At 50.4% G+C, this 21,301-nt stretch overlaps 1 long non-coding RNA gene across 1 annotated transcript in view; it reads left to right on the top strand.

Annotated features, from left to right (window-relative positions):
* The window catches only part of LOC147689502 (uncharacterized), a 30,325-nt gene extending 14,031 nt beyond the window's left edge, over positions 1-16,294 (top strand). The window contains exon 2 of the long non-coding RNA XR_015300623.1: positions 15,832-16,294. This is a non-coding gene — a long non-coding RNA (uncharacterized LOC147689502). The remainder of the gene's footprint in view (positions 1-15,831) is intronic.
* Positions 16,295-21,301: the final 5,007 nt, after the last annotated feature.

Below are 21,301 nucleotides of genomic sequence, written 5' to 3'. Positions count from 1 at the left end.
AGGGTTGGAGGCCTCTGAAGGGTTGGAGGCCTCTGAAGGGTTGGGGGCCCCTGAAGGGCAGGGGGCCTCTGAAGGGTGGGGGGCCCCTGAAGGGTTGGGGGCCCCTGAAGGGTTGGAGGCCCCTGAAGGGTAGGGGGTCTCTGAAGGGTTGGAGGGCCCAGAAGGGTTGGGGGCCTCTGAAGGGTAGGAGGCCTCAGAAGGGTAGGAAGCCCCTGAAGGGTGGGGGCCCCTGAAGGGTATGGGGGCCCTGAAGGGTTGGGGGCCCTGAAGGGTTGGAGGCCTCTGAAGGGTTGGGGGCCCCTGAAGGGTTGGAGGCCCCTGAAGGGTAGGAGGCCTCTGAAGTGTTGGAGGGCCCAGAAGGGTTGGAGGCCCCTGAAGGGTTGGGGGCCTCTGAAGGGTTGGGGGGCCCTGAAGGGTAGGAGGCCCCTGAAGGGTTGGGGGCCTCTGAAGGGTTGGAGGGCCCTGAAGCGTAGGATGCCTCAGAAGGGTAGGAGGCCCCTGAAGGGTAGGAGGCCTCTGAAGGGTTGGAGGCCTCAGAAGGGTTGGAGGCCCCTGAAGGGTAGGGGGTCTCTGAAGGGTTGGAGGGCCCAGAAGGGTTGGAGGCCCCTGAAGGGTTGGGGGCCTCTGAAGGGTTGGGGGCCCCTGAAGGGTAGGAGGCCTCTGAAGGGTTGGAGGCCTCAGATGGGTTGGAGGCCCCTGAAGGGTAGGGGGTCTCTGAAGGGTTGGAGGGCCCAGAAGGGTTGGAGGCCCCTGACGGGTAGGAGGCCTCAGAAGGGTAGGAAGCCCCTGAAGGGTGGGGGCCCCTGAAGGGTATGGGGGCCCTGAAGGGTTAGGGGCCCCGAAGGGTTGGGGGCCTCTGAAGGGTAGGAGGCCTCTAAAGGGTTGGGGGCCCCTGAAGGGCAGGTGGCCTCTGAAGGGTTGGAGGCCTCTGAAGGGTTGGGGGCCCCTGAAGGGTAGGGGGCCTCTGAAGGGTGGGGGGGCCCTGAAGGGTGGGGGGCCCTGAAGGGTTGGAGGCCCCTGAAGGTTTGGGGGCCCCTGAAGGGTATGGGGGCCCTGAAGGGTTGGGGGCCCCTGAAGGGTTGGGGGCCTCTGAAGGGTAGGAGGCCTCTGAAGGGTTGGGGGCCCCTGAAGGGTAGGAGGCCTCTAAAGGGTGGGGGGCCCCTGAAGGGTTGGGGGCCCCTGAAGGGTTGGGGGCCTCTGAAGGGTGGGGGGCCCTGAAGGGTTGGAGGCCCCTGAAGCGTTGAGGGCTCCTGAAGAGTTGGAGGCCCCTGAAGGGTGGGGGTACTTGAAGGGTTGGGGGCCCCGGCAGGGTTGGGAGCCCCTGAAGGGTTGGAGGCCCCTGAAGGGTGGGGGGCCCTGAAGCATTGGGGGCCCCCGAAGGGTTGGGGCCTCTGAAGTGTAGGAGGCCTCTGAAGGGTTGGGGGCCCTGAAGGGTTGGGGCCCCTGAAGGGTTGGAGGCCCCTGAAGGGTGGGGGTCCCTGAAGGGTTGGGGGCCCCTGAATGGTGGGGGCCCCTGAAGTGTAGGAGGCCCCTGTAGGGTAGGAGGCCTCTGAAGGATGGGGGCCCCTGAAGAGTAGGGGACCCCTGAAGGGTTGGGGGCCCCTGAAGGGTTGGGGGCCTCTGAAAGGTTGAAGGCCTCTGAAGGGTTGGGGGCGCCTGAAGGGTAGGAGGCCTCTAAAGGGTGGGGGGTCCCTGAAGGGTAGGGGGTGTTAGACGGGAAATCTGAGGGTCAGCCGAGCCCGGGGGAGAGGCCTCCTGGCGAGGTTCCTCTCCTAGATCGTACAGTCGAGCAACCACCCCCCTACAGATGGACACCACACAAAGATAGGTCCTTAACTCTCTTTTATCAGTACTCTTTGGCAGGTTATCGTAAGGATACAGTAGAAACGGGATTCTAGGATCCCCTTGAACTTAGTCTCTGTGGGAAGGGGGTAGCGGGACAGTCTTGGTACCGGTCTGGTACAGGGATATCTTGTGGACAGCTCTCAATCCTCGAGCTGGAGGGTTCTTCGGTAGGGGCCGCGGCAGCGCCAGCAGGACTCCAAGGATGGTTCACGAAGATGAGCCGCGGCAGCGCCAGCAGGACTCCAAGGATGGTTCACGAAGATGAGCCGCGGCAGCGCCAGCAGGACTCCAAGGATGGTTCACGAAGATGAGCCGCGGCAGCGCCAGCAGGACTCCAAAGGATGGTTCACCAAGATGAGCCGCGGCAGCGCCAGCAGGACTCCAAGGACAGCTTCACGAAGATGGGCCGCAGCAGCGCCAGCAGGCCTCCAAAGGTAGTGGCAAGAAGATGAGTTCGTCTCGGTGTCTCTCGACTCCAGGATACACCTGACTACCTGCTCCGGAGCTGCCCCAGTTATAGGTCCAGAGCCCTTTGATGTCCGGACCCTCGCACTTGGGGGTCGGAGGGTCCGGGATGTGCGAGTCCAGACACCCAGCAGGGGGGTGGGGCCAGCACCCAGGGAGGCTGTGGGCGATCGAAACCAGGCGGATGGGGGACCATCGAAACTCCTTCCTCCATTGACTCGTCAAGTGGTCTCTTTACCCCCCGGTTGGATCGTGGTGCCTCGATGTCGGGGCTTTGCTGGGTCGGTGGCTGGGGTCGGGCCGAGGCCACGAGGCCTGGTCATGGAGGGTCCAAGATGGCGGCTGGGCCGGAGACGGTGGTCCGGGAAAGGGTCCGGGCCAGCCGAAGGGGTTGAGGAGAGGAGATCGAGTTCCACCGGGGAAGAGCTGGGGGCGGCCCGGAGGGGCGGCACTCGTGGAGGGTGGAAGGTGCTGCTCTTGGCCGGGGAACAGGGGCGAGGTAGTCCGGGACCCGCCATGCGGGAGGAGGGGGGACCACGCCACGAGGCCGGGTCCAACAGGGGGCCCCTGAAGGGTTGAAGGCGCCTGAAGGGTTGGGGGCCCCTGAAAGGTTGGAGGCCCCTGAAGGGTTGGAGGACCCTGAAGGATTAGAGGGCACTGAAGGGTTGGGAGCCCCTGAAGGGTTGGAGGCCCCTGAAGGGTAGAGGTCCCTGAAGGGTTTGGGGGCTCTGAAGGGTTTGGGGCCCCTGAAGGGTTGGAGGGCCCTGTAGTGTTGGGGGCCCCTGAAGGGTGGGGGGGCCCCTGAAGTGTAGAAGGTCCCTGAAGGTTTGTGGGCCCCTGAATGTTGGGGCCCTCTGAAGGGTTGGGGCCCCTGAAGGGTGGGGGGGCCCTGAAGGGTAGGAGGCCTCTGAAGGGTTGGGGGGCCCTGAAGGGTAGAGGCCCCTGAATGGTTGGAGGCCCCTGAAGGGTAGGGGCCCCCTGAAGGGTTGGAGGGCCCTGAAGGGTTTGGGGCCTCTGAAGTGCTCGAGCGCCCCAGAAGGGTGGGGGGCCCCTGAAGGGTAGGGGGCCCCTGAAGGGTAGGAGGCCCCTGAAGGGTTGGGGGCCCCTGAAGGGTAGGAGGCCTCTGAAGGGTTGGGGCCCCTGAAGGGTAAGAGGCCTCTGAAGGGTAGGGGGCCCATAGAGGGTAGGAGGTCTTTGAAGGGTTGGGGGACCCTGAAGTGTTGGAGGCCCCTGAAGGGTGGGGGGACCCTGAAGGGTTGGGGGCCCCTGAAGGGTTGGAGGGCCCTGAAGGGTTGGAGGCCCCTGGAGCGTGGGGGGCCCCTGAAGGGTAGGAGGCCTTTGAAGGTGTGGGGGGCCCATGAAGTGTAGGAGGCCTCTGAAGGGATGGAGACCTCTGAAGGATTGGGGGCGCCTGAAGGGTAGGGGGCCTCTGAAGGGTGTGGGGCCCCTGAAGGGTTGGAGGCGCCTGAAGGGTTGGGGGCCCCTGAAAGCTTGGAGGCCCCTGAAGGGTTGGAGCCCCCTGAAGGGTTAGAGGGCACTGAAGGGTGGGGAACCCTGAAGGGTTGGAGGCCCCTGAAGGGTGGGGAACCCTGAAGTGTTTGGGGGCTCTGAAGGGTTGGGGGCCCCTGAAGGGTTGGAGGGCCCTGAAGGGTTGGGGGCCTCTGAAGGGTTGGGGCCACTGAAGGGTTGGGGGCCCCTGAAAGGTGGGGGACCCTGAAGGGTAGGAGGCCTCTGAAGGGTTGGAGGGTCCTGAAGGGTTGGGGGCCCCTGAAGGGTTGGAGGGCCCTTAAGGGTTGGGGCCCCTGAAGGGTTGAGGGGCCCTGAAGGGTGGGGGCCCCTGAAGTGTTGGGGGCCCCTGAAGGGCCGGGGGGCCCTGAAGGGATGGGGCCCCTGAAGAGTGGAGGCCCCTGAAGGGTGAGGGGCCCCTGAAGGGTTGGTGGCCCCTGAAGGGTTGGTGGCCTCTGAAGGGTTGGAGGGCCCTGAAGGGTTGGGGCCCCTGAAGAGTTGGGGGCCCTGAAGGGTGGGGGCCCCTGAAGGGTTGAAACCCCCTGAAGGGTTGGGGGCCCCTGAAGGGTTGGAGGGCCCTGAGGGGTTGGGGGCCACTAAAGGGTTGGGGCCCCTGAAGGGTTGGAGGCCCCTGAAGGGTTGGGGGCCCTGAAGGGTGGGGGCCCCTGAAGGGTTGGGCGCCTCTGAAGGGTTGGGGGCCCCTTAAGGGTTGGGGCCCCTTAAGGGTTGGAGGGCCCTGAAGGGTTGGGGGGCCCTGAAGGTTGGGGGCCCCTGATGGGTTGGAGGCGCCTCTGAAGGGTTGGGGCCCCTTAAGGGTTGGGGCCCCTGAAGGGGTGGGGGCCCCTTAAGGGTTGGGGGCTCCTGAAGGGTGGGGGGGCACCTGAAGGGTTGGAGGCCCCTGAAGGGTTGGTGGCCCCTGAAGGGTGGGGGCCCCTGAAGGGTTGGAGGCCCCTGAAGGGTGAGGGGCCCCTGAAGGGTTGGTGGCCCCTGAAGGGTTGGTGGCCCCTGCGTGCAGGGGCTGCGCCCCTGAAAGAGGGAGTGAAACCCCCCAGCTTAGATTCGTGTCCAACCTCTGGCACTTTTACATTAAAGTGCGGTCCCCGTGGCCCGCTTCACTGGTGGAGGGATATAGGCCCGGTTCTAGCGGGTGGGCGGGGTGGGCCAGGGCCGCCCAAACAGGATCCTTGGCCCTCGCAGTGAGGGCTTGAAGGCAGGCGCGCCACGCGCCAAGACCATGTACATTTTAATGAGGCTTGGTTTATTTTTTCACCCCTTCATCTCTGCATGGCGAAAGGCGACAAATCCTTTCTTTGACACCGGTAACCTTTGGTCACCTTTGCCCACTGTCCTGCTGCGTTGATATTTATTTTTCGAGGGAGTACAGAAGAAAAGAAGTGTGTTTATTCCTATGCTCCTTTCCTAACCCCTGCAGTGGCTTATCACATCAGGCTGTGACACAAAGTTTGACTAATGGAGTAGGTAAGAGAATGTGTTACTATATTTTTTTCTTCGTGTGAGCTTCATTTAAACAGCATTTATCATTATCATGGCCGATAAGGGACAACTATAGGAATACAAAATGCCCAGACAACGCTGGTGATAAGAATCCTGCCGGAGAGCAATCATTTGTCTGTTAGTAGTTTTCAAATGCAGATGAACTGTATTTTATGTGGATAGCTCCAGGGCTTTAAGTGGGATAAAAAACTAGGGGGTCTCTCAAAGGGGCGTGGCCAATGTAATTGAGGATGTGGCTTAAAAACAGTACGTTAAAAATCTATGTTAAGCAGTGTGCGGCCCGACTTGTATTTTGCTGTTTCTGTCATTGCATCCAGGTATATGATACAACAAGTAACATCATACCTACAAGTCAGGACTATTGGCTTTGTCAATGGTTGTTAGTTGCATAAGATAAATAACAGCAACTATGGCTTGTATATAATATTGCAAAAGCTTCCACTTAAAGCCCTGGTGACATCACGACAGTGTTGCTGTTCCTGAGTTTCAAAAAGAGAAGGGAAATCCAGAGAGAAAATGACTCTCTTTAAAGGATTTCCCTCCCCCTACAACGCTCACCTGGCATGACATCATGCCATAACATTCCACTTCTGAGTAGTGTGAGCAGGGTACACCGATGTGCCTGCTGTCTCGAAACAGGTCTCTATCGGGCTATGTTTTGTGCCCTGGCACTTTTTTCCGGACTGCAGTTCGGAAAAAAACGGACTCCCTGTGACTAGCGCACAAAACAGAGCCCGATAGAGACCCGTTTCGAAGCCCCCTTAAAAAAGTTGCTGGTGCTCAGACCCAGTGAGACCCAGCCTACTTAAAGCCCTGGATAGCTCAGTGGGTTAGTGCCTCTGTCACAGAGCTCCTTGTGTTACTTGCAGTTCAGAAGTTACAATCCTAACATAGGACAGTGACCAATGAACTGTCATCAAAGAGCTGCATACAAACATGAATGGTATAGTTAGAACTTCGCTTTTTTTGTTTTGTGATATAGTTAGAACTTTCCAGTCTTTCATTATTCTAATGTTGCTAAATTGAGTATGTTTGGACAGATATACATTTTTATCAGTAAAGCTGACCCCCATGGAATACTCTTTAAATCCTAAGGTTGTGTTACCCGAGACCAAACCCTCTTAAAATATCCCACCCACCAATATGGATGACACGTGATTCCTACACCTTGTAATCCTCATTGGCTTATGTGACATTCCCTGTAGACTGATTTACATACTTGTATGATTGATTGTCTCTGTATAATGTGTGGGTTGAGTAAAGTACTGACACATACTGCACCGATATGAGTAGCACTATACAACAAATGAAATGCATATGAGAGAGTGGCTGCGGAGAGACGAGGGGCGATGGTGGAGGGTAGCAGTGCGGGAATCCGAGGAGGAGGTAGTAGAAGGGGCTATGGAGCGATGCGGGGCACTGGTGGAGGGGGGCAGTGAGGGAATCTGAAGAGGAGGTCAATAGGGGGAGGGGCTATGGGGAGATGAGGGGCACGTGTGGCCTTGAGGGAATCCGAGGAGGAGGTCAATAGAGGGGGCCATTGGGAGAAGAAGGGCACTGTTGGAAGGTGGGGGTAAAGGTATTTACGGAGAAAGAGGTTATTGGTGCGGTGCCAAAGACTTTTGCATCAGCGCTGAAGCCGGCCTTTCTGTTTTTGTTTATTTAATTAGGAGTCAGGTCATAAGGGCTACTGTGGGACATACTTTAAAGTGTGTGCTAATTATATTCACTGCTATGTTCAATGTTTTAAGTTTGAAGGTGATTTTACTAATGTTTTTACTGGGAGAAATGAAAGTGGAGCCCGATGTTGCATGATATGGGGCTGGAGCCCAAGGCCAGCTGTGAGATAAGGTGCACTGGAGAGGAGTAGTGGATATTCAAGCCTGTAAGGGAGTGAGTGCGTTGCAGAGTCCGGGCTCAGGTGGAGGTAGTAATGAAGAGGGATTCTCCCTGAAGGCTCGCACAGAGGGAGCTCAAGAAGTGTCACTTGCCTGATACTCCCACCTCAGAAACCTTCTCTTCCCATCAAAGGGACATTACATGGAAAAAACACTTTTTGAGAGTGATCACATTTAGAAAGAGATTTGGGAAAGAGTGTGGTTTATTGGGCCTTGTAAGACTAAGAAGAGATAAAGGAGGGCCCTGAAGCAGGCCTGCCTAGACATATATGCGACAAATCGAGCCCGCAGTGGCCCACCCGAATGCACCCTTGGCACACCCAAATAAAAATTCCTGAAACCGGGCCTGGAGGGATGGCGGAATGTCGGCCTAGGTGACTATCACAGGTTCCATGTGCAATGAGGATGTGAAAGTGAGCGAGAACCAGGAACGTATGTGGGACGTGCATTAACCCACGGAGCTGTATCCGCCACATTTATGAGAGTCCGATGAAGCCGTCGTCCGGGCTGGGACAGTCTCGGGGGTTTGCAGTAACTGCCCCCCCTCACCCCCGGGCCTGTCGCACATGTGCCCACGCTGACTGTGACAGAGCTGGGTAGAAGTAAAGGACTACTTGGGGGTAAAATGATTTTTCTCTGTTATGCACAACATGCCAGAACGTACTTAGAAAATGTGTACATTGCTCGATGTTATCAGGGGGGGATACAAAAAGCCTGCTCGCACTCAGTGTCCATCCTTCCACGCCCCTCCCCCATCTCCAGACTCACACCACCAGAAGAAGGCGCCCAGCTGTCCTGGCTGCGATTGGGCAAAAATCTCCGCCACATGACTCCGTGAAGTATGTGCATATGTAATCACAGTGCCACATGACTCCGTGAAGTATGTGTACATGTGATCACAGTGCCGTATGACTCCGTGAAGTGTGTGTACATGTGATCACAGAGCCATATGACTCCGTGAAGTATGTTTACATGTAATCACAGCCTTTACTGGGGTGAATAATGCGCGCGAGGCGAGCAGCTGCCCATGGCCTGATTCACTTATTGTCCATGATTAAACATGTGAATGAAACAATTGACCGATCTAAATTCGCGCCTTCTTACCTTCATTTAATTTGGGGACAGAAAACAAGGCATGATGGATGTCTACATTTATTATCTTTACCAATCGCTGATTCGGACAGTGGTCCATGTGGCCCTGTCCTGTGTAAATAATCCCCTGTAAATACTGCCCAGTGTCAGTTGGCACAGTGTAATTATGTGATTATGATCTAATCTGTTTATGATAATACAAAGGCTATTTTTATATATAACCTTGTGTGGAGTTCCTTTTGTGGGGGGCCTGGGATGTTGCTGCTGGTGGGCGCGTGCGCAAATGCTTTACACATTGCCTCCGGGATGAGCCTGACTGCTTGTGCCAAGCTACCAAGGGGGTGAGCAGGGGTTATCTTTGGCGTGTAACTCCCTGGCCCTGACTAGAGTGGTGGTCTCTGCCTGGCTTTGGCGCAAGCCTCAGCCAACCAGAAATCCCATTTCTAACAAAATGCAACTGGCAGACATAGATCCTGACGCTCCCTCTAGGCCACAGCAGTGCGATGCCCTTATGGCAGAGTTTCAGGAGGCAGCGGAGCGCGAGGTGCATTTATCTTGGCAAATATACAATAGCCAGGTGATATGGGAAGGATGAATGACTGGGTTGGACCCTTGCTAACATACTAAAACAATCCCGTAGACCGACGTATATAGCGGAGATTATGGGTAGCGATAACTCGCATATATTTGGCACTGTGGGTATTTTTAGAGAAGTGTTTGCATATTACACATCATTGTACTCCTTCAGAACGACCGTGCAGCCAGGGGTCTATGCAGACTATCTTGACAACGTCTCGATGGTCTGGATGAAAAAAGTATCAAGTAACGGAGTATGCAGTTCCTAAAGAAACCAGGAGTGACTACATCTAAAAGGAGGAATTCCCCATAATCCTTCCTGGTAGACAGTCACCCACACATTTTCCTTAGTGACTCCTGGTCTCTGGAGGAACTGCATACTCCGTTACTTGATACTGTTAGATTGGGCACGCATGCTGGACCTCTGATAAAAAGCCCTACCCCTTTTGTCTCCTTCTTTCACACACTGGATGAAAAAATCCCATCAGGAGTGTCTTGCGGAACCCTTCTCAAAAGACGAGGTGATTGATGCCATAAATGCGCTGGATGGCTCCAAGGCTCTGGGACTTGATGGGTTCACTGGCTGTTTTTATAAACAGTATAAGGATGTACTTGCGCCCTACTTAATCATCGTTTATCAGGAAGCAATAGACGTTGGAGTGCTCCCACCCACCCTGAGAGAGACGGTGTCATCTTGCTCCCTAAGCCTGGCAAGAATCCGTTGCTTTGTGGGTCCTACAGGCCCCTGTTGCTCTTAAAACTCAATAATAAGGTTCTAGCCAAAATGTTGGCCACGAGACTAGCACTTATAATTGAAAAGCTGATCTCACCTGCTCAATCTGGATTTACATCTCATAAATCAACAACACTAAACCTACCTCCGTTGTTTGCGGCACAGCACAGAATAGATCCCTCTGTCCAGGCAGCAGCGGTGCTGCTCGATGCAGAGAAGGTCTTTGATTCACTTGAACGGTCTTTCCTCTACGCCACACTGAGGCTTGGCATGCCGGAAAGATTCCCGGCAGGGGTACGGCTATTATACGCGCAGCCTGAGGCGTGTGTTTGCCTTAATGGAACACTGTCCCCCGAATTCGTACTCACACGGGGAACCCGTCAAGGCTGCCCTTTATCCCCTTATTATTTTTACTGGCTTTAGATCCTCTGGTGCGACACTAACAGTAGCAACATGGTCATAGGGGTTTACAGTTTCATACTTGCCCGCTGTTGCTCCTGGTCTATGTGGATGACAATATCTTATATGTACGACATCCAGATAATAACCTGGCGCCACTGCTGTCTGAGGTCACTGGATATGGCAGCCTCTCTGAGCTGTGCATTAACTGGGAAAAGTCGGAGGTGTTCCCATTGACTGTGACACCGTGTAGCAAATTGAGTGATTACCCCCTGGCATGGTGTGAGGAATCCGTAAAATATCTTGGGGTACACAGCCATAGGGAGAAAGATCATTTCCAAAAACTAAATTATGGCCCTGTGCTTGAAAGACTAGGGCTAAACATTGAGATATGTCTGTCCTTGCCTCTTTCCATGGCAGGGAGAATACCTATTGTTAAAACGGTTTCCTCCCACAATTTCTGTATCTATTTCATAATATCCAAATCCCACTGTACAACAGCTTCTTCTCCAACCTTCATACTATGCTGATACGCTTTGTGTGGAGCGGGAAGCAGCCCTGCATCAACTGGGATGCCCTCATGTTACCATATGAGAGGGGAGGGTTTGGGTTACCAAGTTTTCACATTCAATATCTGGTGGCGCATGCAAATTTTGCGCGACACTGGTATCAGGCGGACATACAAGTCACCTATTACAGGCCAGAAGCCGACTTGGCTCTTCCTGCGTCCCTCGGGACCCTGCTGCCAGTTGGCTACCCGCAGGACCCCAATGATAATTGTTAGACCTGACACCATTGGCGTGGGTCTCCCTTCCATTTATTTGCTGTTTACCTCCTGTGTTTTTGCTATGTTTTTGCTGGTCTAGATGCTTTGGGCACTGTGCCACTGCTGTTCAGTGCCAAAGTGCAAGTGCTCCCTATTGTAAATTGTTGGATTGGATTAGTGACTCCATGATTGGCTTATGTGATTTACTTGTCAGACCCTAGTACAGTGCACCATGTGTACCCAGGGCCTGTAAATCAAATGCTGCTGGTGGGCTTGCAGCACTGGTTGTGCCACCCACAGAAGCAGCGTGTAAATATGGCTCAGGCCTGCCATTACAGAGCCTGTGTGCAGCCTGGGGCTGCCATGTCGACATGGCAAGTGCACACACTTACCAGTACTTAAATCTTCCCTTTTCTACATGTTGGTCACCCCTAAGGAAGGCCTAGGGTACCCCCATGGGCAGGGTGCATTATATGTGAAAGGTAGGACATGCCCTGATGTGTGTGGCATGTCCTGATAGGGAATTACAACCAATTTCGTTTTTTCACTATTGCAAGTCCATCTGTTCCCATAGGCCAGAATGGGCAGTCTGATTATAACATCTTATAAACATAACTGACTCTAGGAACAAGATAGAGAAATAAAGTTTAGTATGCTTGAACTCAGAATGTTAAAATACATCTTTTAGTGTGGGTGATTTTTACATTCTGTGTTTGAAAATACCACTTTTAGAAAGTAGATATTTTCTTGCCTAACCATCAAGCATGCCTCTGCTAGGTTTGTGTATTCCATGTCTGGTTTGTGAGTGACAGGGGCTGGAGGGGGCCTTTGCTCAAGCAGTCTGTGTGGTCAGGCTGGGCTGAATAGGACCTGTCTTGAATAGAGAGTAGGGAGAGGAGATTTCCTTTCACTGCACTGAGCCCTCATAGAATAGAGAGTAGGGGGAGGAGATTTCCTTTCAGCTACCTGGGCCAGGTCTGCTCTCAAACAATGCTGTCTCCACCTCCTGCCAGGAAGCTGCACCCAGGAGGACAGAACTGGTTTTGACAGGGCTCAGACACCCTCTGCCTTCAGAGGACAAAGGATTTTGCAGTATAAATATTAGGACCCAGACCCCAGAACGTTAGATCACTTCTGGGAACCAAGACAAACCTTGGCCAAGTAGAAGAACCAAGAAAGCTGGAGGAGGAGACTGCTCCTGTGCTGTGCTATTTCTGGGATTGGACTGAACTGGTTACTTTATTTGCCAAGGAAGGGGGAAAAGGACTTTGTGAACTTTTCATCATCTTGAAGAAGAATCTACAAGGGCTTAAACTGTGCTTACCTCCTGCCCGAAGTCTCAGGGATACAAGACTTCACCAATAGCTCCCCTGAATTCCTTTGCTGGGAATTCTACCTGCGGAGAGGCGCCTACTGTTGTTTGGGCCCTCTGAGAAAACTGTGTGTCACTGGAAGCGCGATGCAATGAGAAGAAGTGGTTCGCTGCCGTAGCAGTTGCTGTTGCATCGCCGAAGAAGTGTGCCGCTGCCGCAGCTGTTAGCCGGCACTATAACACCCGGTATTAGGAATTTGTTCTATGACAGCCACTTGATATGGGAGAACATCTTACACAATGTTAGGATAATTAATTAATGGATTGACCAACCCTGATGAAGTCTGCAGATGCCAGCAGCACCAAGGTGAGAGACACGTGCAGTGGGTCCTCAGGACTCCAATTCCCAGGCTCACCAGCATCGCCTTGTCACGCCAACAGTGCCCGGAGGCGCACTTAAGCACCGGCAGGCTCTCGCAGTGCGGGACGCTACTGCAGGCGCTAGCAGCACCAGGGTGAGAGCCACGCGCAGCGGGTCCTCAGGACTCCAATTCCCAAGCTCTCCTGCATCGCCTTGTCACGCCAGCAGCGCCTGGAGGTGCACTTAAGCATGTGTGGGATCCCGCAGCGCGGGCGTGCCCAGGCCATTCCCAGGCCACGTCCGGGCCAAGGGCTCTTAATTTTTATAATAATGATTTTCAGAGTGTTCTAAACATGAATTTTATTAATTTGTTTACATTTATTTCCTTCCTACAGAAGTCTAAATGTATTGCTAGCGCTTCAGGAATCTGTCTAGGACGTGATGGAGCTTGTCACTGTTTCTACAAGAGCTAACCATATAGAAACCACATATAGAGGCAAGGGCTCGGCTTCCACCATCGATTTCATTTTTATCTCTTCTTCATTAGAAAAATGTGTGTTGAAAGCTGAGGTTGTTCCTACTGTCCATGGGGATCATAACCCCATCAACCTAACTTTGAGTCTTGCCCCGAGGCCGATCTATGGTAAAGAGTGTGGCGCACAAGATTTGTCCCCCTCCACTGACAACCTTAGATTGGTCTGGCGTGGTATATATAATAGGGTATTATTTGGTAAGATGGTAAGAACATATCTGGAGTTAATTAATACCTGTCTGTCTTTTAAGGAACGTAATCCTGCGGTACTAGCTGCTTTTACGCAGCAATGTGTGGGCGTTAAAACTTTGTTCTCTAGACCCATCAAGGAAACACACCCGGCCCTAGTTGGTTTAACAGTGATTGTTCTGTAGCTAACCAGAGCGCTCCGAAGCACCCTCGCCAAAAAACCTGGAGATAGAACCTCATTAAAACACTAAGACAACGTTACAAAGTAGCCATCTTGATTAGAAAGCAGGAAATAATCAGGGAACGCTGGGACAATCTTACCCACGCAGTTACGTTAAAAAATGGGAAGGATTTCTGGTAGGCCGTTAAAGATATGAAGTCCTTAGGACATCCTCTGTCTTCAATTAGCTGTAAAATTGCCAGCGAGACATGGGAAGCACATTTTTATAAGGTTTACTCTGCTCCAGTCCCAATTATAGCCCCTAATGAGTATGCAGTTACCACCAGGGTCTCAATTAATTTGTCGGAAGTAGAAGAGGCTATCGAGCAGAGTCTGGGCTGCAAAGCCCCAGGCCCCGACGGTCTGCCCATCGACCTTATTAAAAATCAACCAGATTTTTGGGCGCCCTTATTATTGAATGTTTTTAATATTTTAACAGTTTCCACTAAACCTAACACTTGGTCCACCAGTATTATTGTGCCAATTTTTAAAATGGGTAACTGTTCTAACCCAAGCTGTTATAGGCCGATCTCCATGATCGATAATACCCTGAAAATCTTGGGGAGGGTCCTGTACAATAAGATTAGGGCAGGGGCCGAGGAAGACCAGATTTTGCATCCCTGTCAGTTGGGGTTCAGAAGTAATATTGGCACAGTTGAGCAGTGTCTCAAACTGATTATTGGCAAATACACCATAGCCCGAAAATCACCCATATACTTAGCTTTCATGGATCTTACCTTCGCCTACGACTTTGGACTATTCTTTTAATTTACGGCCTGGATGAGTGCCTTGTAAATTTTTTAGCTTATTTATATAAAGACCTGCACGCCCGGGTGCATGAGGAATCGAAAGATATTGAGGTTGGTAGAGGGGTCAGGGCTGTGCCCTGGCCCCACTTCTTTTTATCCTTTATATTAATGATCTGAATAAGTCATTGGCAATACTCACCCACGATGTCCCTAGCATTAATGGTAACAAACTTCCAGCCCTACTGTATGCTGACGATGCGGTGCTAATGGGCCGCACCCCAAAAGCTCTCTGCATCTTGGTGCGGGGCTTTTTTGATTTCATGGCTAGTCTTGGCCTATGCACCAATTAAAAACAAATCTTTTTAATGACATGTGGCTCGAAGAAGTATTTTAACACGTCAATTGTTTTAGACTCAGACTCACACTTTCCCCTATTTAGGGTGGGTGTTTGCTGCTAATTGTCTGTGGATTGATCATGTGCCGTACAGCAGGAGACATTTTTCTAATTCTACTAATACAATACTTGGTTTGCCCCAACCTAGGAACTCGGAGGTCATATCTGCCATTGTTAAGATCTTTAAACTTCAATGTGTTCCAACTGCCACCTATGGTGCAGAAGTTTGGGGCTTTACCAATTGTGGTAGCATCCAGGCGGAGGAGAACAGATTTTGCCTTAAAATCCTAGGTGCTCCCTCTCCTCTTCACAGTACGCCTGCCACAGTGAACTTAATTTGCCATACATTAAAGATTATATCAAGGCTCATCCCGCACTATTCTGGCTCACAGTATGGAAGAATCCTGCGGCACAACTCACCAAGGAGATTATATTAGATTGCTTAAAATGTGATAGGGGCCTGGAAATACCTTGGTTAGCCGCAGTTCGCAAAAGCCCAGCTTGTGTGAATTATGAATATTTATTTTTAAATCCTTCCAATTTTGGTATTACGAATAAGAAAACCCTTCAGAAGGCTTTTCGTGCATTATATAGAAATGCTAGATAGGACAAAGAGATCCAGAAAACCTCAGGTGCTAGATATATGCATATTGAGAACATTTCCCATATCCCATCTAGATATCTTTTAAAACCCATTATTCATTGGGAAAGGGGTTTACTTTTTCGGTTAAGGATTGACACAATTACATTTTTGCTTTGCTTTCCTGTGGGGTACAATTCTAACCTTGATTATTTTAAATGCCCCTGTAATAGCCAATATAGAGAATCTATGTTGCATTTTTTATTCTTCTGTAGTTATTATTTAAAATACACGAAAAGGTTTTTGATACCATACTTTACGACTATACCTGTGATTGATTACAAGGCAGCTTGTGGGAAGGTTATTGCCTTGGGAGATGAAGAGCTCCCTCGGTCGGATCTTTTTGAATGTTGCAGTGCACACTCGTAACTCAATGTGCACTCCTTAAAGTCTGTTATTTTTACTTTCAATCTTTATTGTATTTTAACTTTGATAAACAAACTTCTTGATGAATTTTTGTCTTGCATCTGTACCTTTTTAATGTGCATTGTATTATTGGAGGACCTGTTTTAATTGGAAACTTTAAAAAAAAGCAGTTTTTTAATTTATTTGTCTTCCCTCTGTTATTGGATCATTCTTATTGTAACATGTCGTTATTTGACTGTACTTTTATGTATATATTCTTGTATCCGAATAAAGAATTCGAATCTGAATCTGAATCACCGGAGAAGAGTGTCGCAGGGCCTGACGTGGCTCAGAAGTTACAGAGTTCATCGCACGGGCGTAGGACCTGCACGCATCGCATCCAACATTGTCGCATCGCATCAAAGACGCCATTTTGTTCTATTGTCACCGATCGTCGCATCACGGCGCATCGTAACTGGAACACAGTAAGAAACCCACGCATCACCTCCCCCAAAGCATGGAACCGACGCAGCCACTCCCATGAGTGTAAGCAACGGCACATCACCTTCCCTGTGACCCTTCTGTTTGTTTTGCGTGACGCATCCAAGGTACTTTTAGAGTAAAGTGTTGCATTTAACATCTACATTGAACTAAGTTATTTTCTACCATTTTAAAGTCCTTTTTTTGATTACTGTATTGTGAATGTTTGTTGTTTGGTCTTGTGTTAAGTCTAGTAAAGCTTACTTATTTTTCTAAACTGGTGTAGTGTCGATTTGTAGTGTTGTCACTGTATTATTGTATGTGTTCACAAATGCTTTACACACTGCTTCTGAGATAAGCCTGTTTTATCGTGCGAAGCTACCAAGGGGGTGAGCTGGGTTATCTAGGAGTGTTTTCACCCGTATCCTGATTAGAAGCAAGGGCCCCTATTTGGACAAAGGCGCAAACCATTGCCACCTAGAGACCCCCATTTCTAACAATATTCAAACACTATCTACAACTAGTTGGGCGTGGCACAAACTACTTAAAATCACAGGGTCACGGATTTTGTATTCACCTGCACTGCCAGTGGCGTGTAATGATTGGATCCTTGTGAAACGCGCACTTGCCAAATTCCAATTGGTGACTTTCAGGAGCCTTTTTCCCTAAAGGACATATATTTTCCCGCACGGAAGATCCCCGTTTCCGTGACGCAACTGTTATGGATCACTTTGTACTCCAGATGCTACAGGGTGCTCTGAACCCCTTGAGCTCCCCCTTTTAACGGGTATCATTGAGGATGGGGATGACACACATCTTATGGCCAGAATGTATAAACCTACACTGGCCTTGCTGCCCTCCCGAGATGCGGGGGTGCGTGCGGCCTGGGAGCGTGATCTTGGTCACCCCATCACTGACACACAATGGAGCAGATGCTGTGCTCAAATCCGCCGAATCTCCCCGAATCATGGGCATAATTACATTTTAATTTTTTTTGGAGGGCATATAAATCGCCAAGTGCGCTCGACTGCATAGACCCGTCTGGGTCACATCTAAACCCGAAATGCCGCTACCCAGATGCGGACATTGCACACCTTACATGGACATGTGCAAAGACAAGCAAACTTACGCAGTATTTGTGGAGATTTCCAAAATGATAGACTTTGCCATTCACCCACGCCTCTAATGGCGCTGCATGGGTATACTCACGACCCCCCCAGATCCAAATGACGATTTTTTGCCATTGCATTGCTTATTGCTAAACGGGAAGTGGCCATAAATTGGGGCATAGGCGCCCACCAACAGTCAAATCATGGCTGTGCAGTATGACATACTGTAATACTGTTTGTATAAGCTTTATTCGAGACAATTCTCATAAAAGCACATAAAATCAAAACAATTATACAATAATACATTATTACAGAGTAAAAAATTCATTAAACATGGAGTACAGCTCATACTACATTTGCATATAAAAACCATTTGTAGCAGATAATATTGCATGAATCATTATTAAAAGGGATACCTGGTTACCTGCTTCCCCCCAGGGACTGTCGTCTAATTGCCCATGCCCAACCCAGGTATTTAGCTACCCCGATGACTATCGAATCCTGAGTTGTTGTACATAAGATTCTTAGCGCCACTGCACTGTCTCGTGTCCCCAGGTTTTTACATACCGGCGAGAGCCATTTTCTCCTCGGATTTGCGTAAGCTTGACATACGAAAAGGAAATGGCCTATGCTCTCCTCGGCATTTTCGCATGCTGGACATAAGTTATTGGTGGGTCTATGCCAGCCAGATGTCAGTTTCTTAAGGGGGATAGATCCTGATCTTAACTGAAAGACAAGTTTCCTGTCCATAGGTACCGTGATGTTATCCCAGTAACTTTCTAGGGCAGGAAGAATTTTTGTCTCCAGGAAGCGACCAGACATAGAGTCGGCCCTGGTATCTTTCAGCATCTTACCACCCACCCAGTCCCAATATTGTTCTTTGAGGGCTTCTTTACTAGGGAAGATTTCTCCCTCAGGGTTGTTCCAAAGATTTGAGAACCCTAAATTTACTAACATGGACTTCAGATGTTTTAGCCATTTTATCTTATGGAAGATATCTTCCTTGATTATCCATAGAAAACCCTCCGCATATTGTCTTATTTCTGGAGTCGCCCAAAGGCGTCTCCAGTAAAGGACTGGGCGCAATCGGGCTCTGTCTACAATGGTACGTCTACCTAGCTCCAGAAACAATGGGATTAAGGGGGTGCTCTGTGGGAGTCCTGTAATCCCTCGCATGAACTTGTTCTCGGAAGTCTGGAGAGCCGCTAGACTATCCCAAGCCCATAACTCTGCGCCATATAATGTGGCACCCAAAACCTTCGCGTCGTACACTATTAGTGCGGGTTTTATAGGTTTTGTTTTGGATTTGCGGTGTTCCCCCCTTAAAGCACCTGAAAGCTGCTGGTGCTTTAAGACCACTTTATCCACATGATGCGTCCAGCCAATGCCCTCTGCGATCTGTACACCCAGATACGTAAATTCCGTGACAATATCTAACCTACTGCTGTTTAAGGTTACCTTGGGGTAGTTCCTGCGTCCTGGGGAAAAGGCCATTAGTCTTGTTTTTCCCACATTTACCTCCAGCCCATGCTCTGTGCAAAAAGCATCAAAAATGTTTAATGCACGTTGCAGCCCCATGGGGGTCTTAGACAAGATAAGAGTGTCGTCGGCGAACATCAGGATCGGAACCCTGGTGTCCGCTAACGATGGGGCGTCTACACTAGCCTTCAACATTCTCTCGACAATTCCGTTAATGAATAACGAGAAAAGTAAAGGGGCCATGGAACAGCCTTGTCGGACACCCCTTTCCACTGGGAAGTCCGCTGTTGTCTCCCCACTTCCACCCCACTGGACTCTAGCGAAGTTGGATTCGTGCAATCGCATGATTAATGTTAACAGATCAGCAGGAATCCCCAGCTTTTGCAGAACCAACCATAACTTAAACCGGCGGACTAGGTCGAACGCTGCCCGCAGGTCGACGAACGCGACATACAGGCAGCCCCTTCCCAGTACAACGGTCTTCCACCGCAATATGGTGAAGCGGAAGACCTGGTCAATGGTACTGGTTGCTCGCCTGAATCCCGCTTGGTATGGAGAAAGGGCATTGTTGTCTTCAACCCAGTCCATAAGCTGGTTTGTTACCATTCTCCCAACAACTTTCTGTATAGTGGCTATTAAACTTATAGGCCTGTAATTAGCAGGCAATGAGCGATCACCCTTCTTGTGGATGGGGATAATGGTTGCACCTTTCCAGAGATCTGGGACCACTTCCCCCTTCGCTAGGGCATTTGTTACAAGGAGGGTATATCTCGCCCATCTAGTCATATCATATTTTAAAATGTCAGGGGGAATACCGTCTAGACCTGGCGCCCTCCCACATTTCACGGAGCCAATGGCAATTTCCGCTTCTCTAAGGGAGAACAGATCGTCGGTTGCATAAACCGGTATTATACTGTCAGCTGCCACGGGATGGTTAACTTCAGCATACTGTGGTCTAAAATAATCAACCCAAGCTTCCTCTGCTACATTGTTATCTGGCTTCGCAGGACCAGCTCCACTGCCCCACTTGATAATTTTCCAAAATGTCCTGGAATCTTTGTTATCAGAGGCCTCTTTTAGTTCGGCCCAGTGGTCTTCATCCCATTTCTTTTTTGCACGATAGATGGCCATTTTGTACAGTTTCCTATTCTTTATCACTGCAGCGCGGTCCCTATTCCTTATGGCTTGTCCCAGGTCTAGTCGTGCTGATCTACAATTACTATCAAACCACCTGCCCACTTCTTTAGATTTCTTCCCTTTCCTTTTTTTAATGAAGAAACATGGTCTCAGGAGGGAGAATAACTTATTGTGGATTTCGGTAATACTACTATCCCCTGGAACCACTGGAACCGCGGCTTCCATCGCGGAAATCGCACTATCAACCACGTTATTGATGTAAGTCATAGTGGCCTCATTTGCCAGTACCTTGGGCCATTTTAACCTGCGTTCATCATCATTACTCATAACAGGGGTTTCATCGTATGTCTCTAGAGGGTTACCCGCATCAATATTCCACCACCTATGAGTCACACAGAGGGGGTTGTGGTCACTTTCAACCCGGGGCCTAACAGTCATATCAACAACCCCTTTCCACAGCTGGAGACTACACAAAATGTAGTCGATTCGACTCCTGTTGATACCATTGTCAAACGTGTAGCTGCCCTCCTTGTCCCCAGGTGTCCTCCCATTCAGTGCTCTTAAACCATGTTCCATACAAATTCCATTCAGTAATAAGATCTCTTTTGTCCATCTCTTTACAGGTTTTAGGCATAGAGATGGTACTCCCCAGAGATTATCCTCTTGACTCTCCAAGAGGTCATTTGTGCAGTCCAAAGGTTCAAAAGTCCTGTTGAGGTCCCCTACAATTATCGTTACACTTTCCTGGGACTTGGCCTCTATGGCAGTAGACAACAGCTCAACAGTGGGTAAACTGGTTACATTGTTACCTCTCACGTAGACATTATACAAATCTATTGGTTGACCCTTGGCTACGGAGATTCTTAATACTTGCAAATCACTGTTTCCCAGGTCCAACATTTTGATGTTGATGTGCAGGTCCTGTCTAACCCAAACAGTTAGGCCTCCCTTGGGCCGCCCTCTTCCCCCTTTTAAAGCTGGTATACAATAGTTCAAATAACCAAAACAAAAGAGGGGATCACAAGCCCAGGTTTCTTGGAAACAGCAGATGTCATACCCACTTATAAAGTTCACCCAAGATTGGGAATCCAACTTACTGGCCAACCCGGCAACATTCCAAGATAAAAGCGTACCAATGCTAGCATCTGGCCCATCTCGAGTGTTAGTGAATGGGAACACTTGGGGTGACATAGGGCTTTCAGTAGAATTAGTCAGCCTTTCTAGGTCATCTATTGGATCGACAGTCGTATTAACTGTCGCTGGGTATGTTATCATGACATTTGTATTTAGGATTCCCAGTCTAAAACCACCTTCTTCAGCCAAACCCCCCGTCTCGATATTATTAACCGATAGGTTTGTAACAATAGTATTACCATAGACATCACATAGCCCTTTTGGCTCGTTGTTATTCCCACCTATACTATCTATACTGGTTTGTCAGTATCCCCATCCCGGGTCCTGCCATCCTACAATTACAACCGCCACGGCGAGACCCCTGGATATATGGCAACCTCTACACTTGTAATTACGGGACACATCAGACATTGCAGAAGCGCCAA

This window comes from Lissotriton vulgaris, chromosome 10 (genome assembly GCF_964263255.1).
Source record: "Lissotriton vulgaris chromosome 10, aLisVul1.2, whole genome shotgun sequence".
Lineage (NCBI taxonomy): Eukaryota > Metazoa > Chordata > Amphibia > Caudata > Salamandridae > Lissotriton > Lissotriton vulgaris.
Note: the sequence above shows the minus strand (reverse complement) of the source record. Positions and strands in the feature narration are given on the sequence as shown.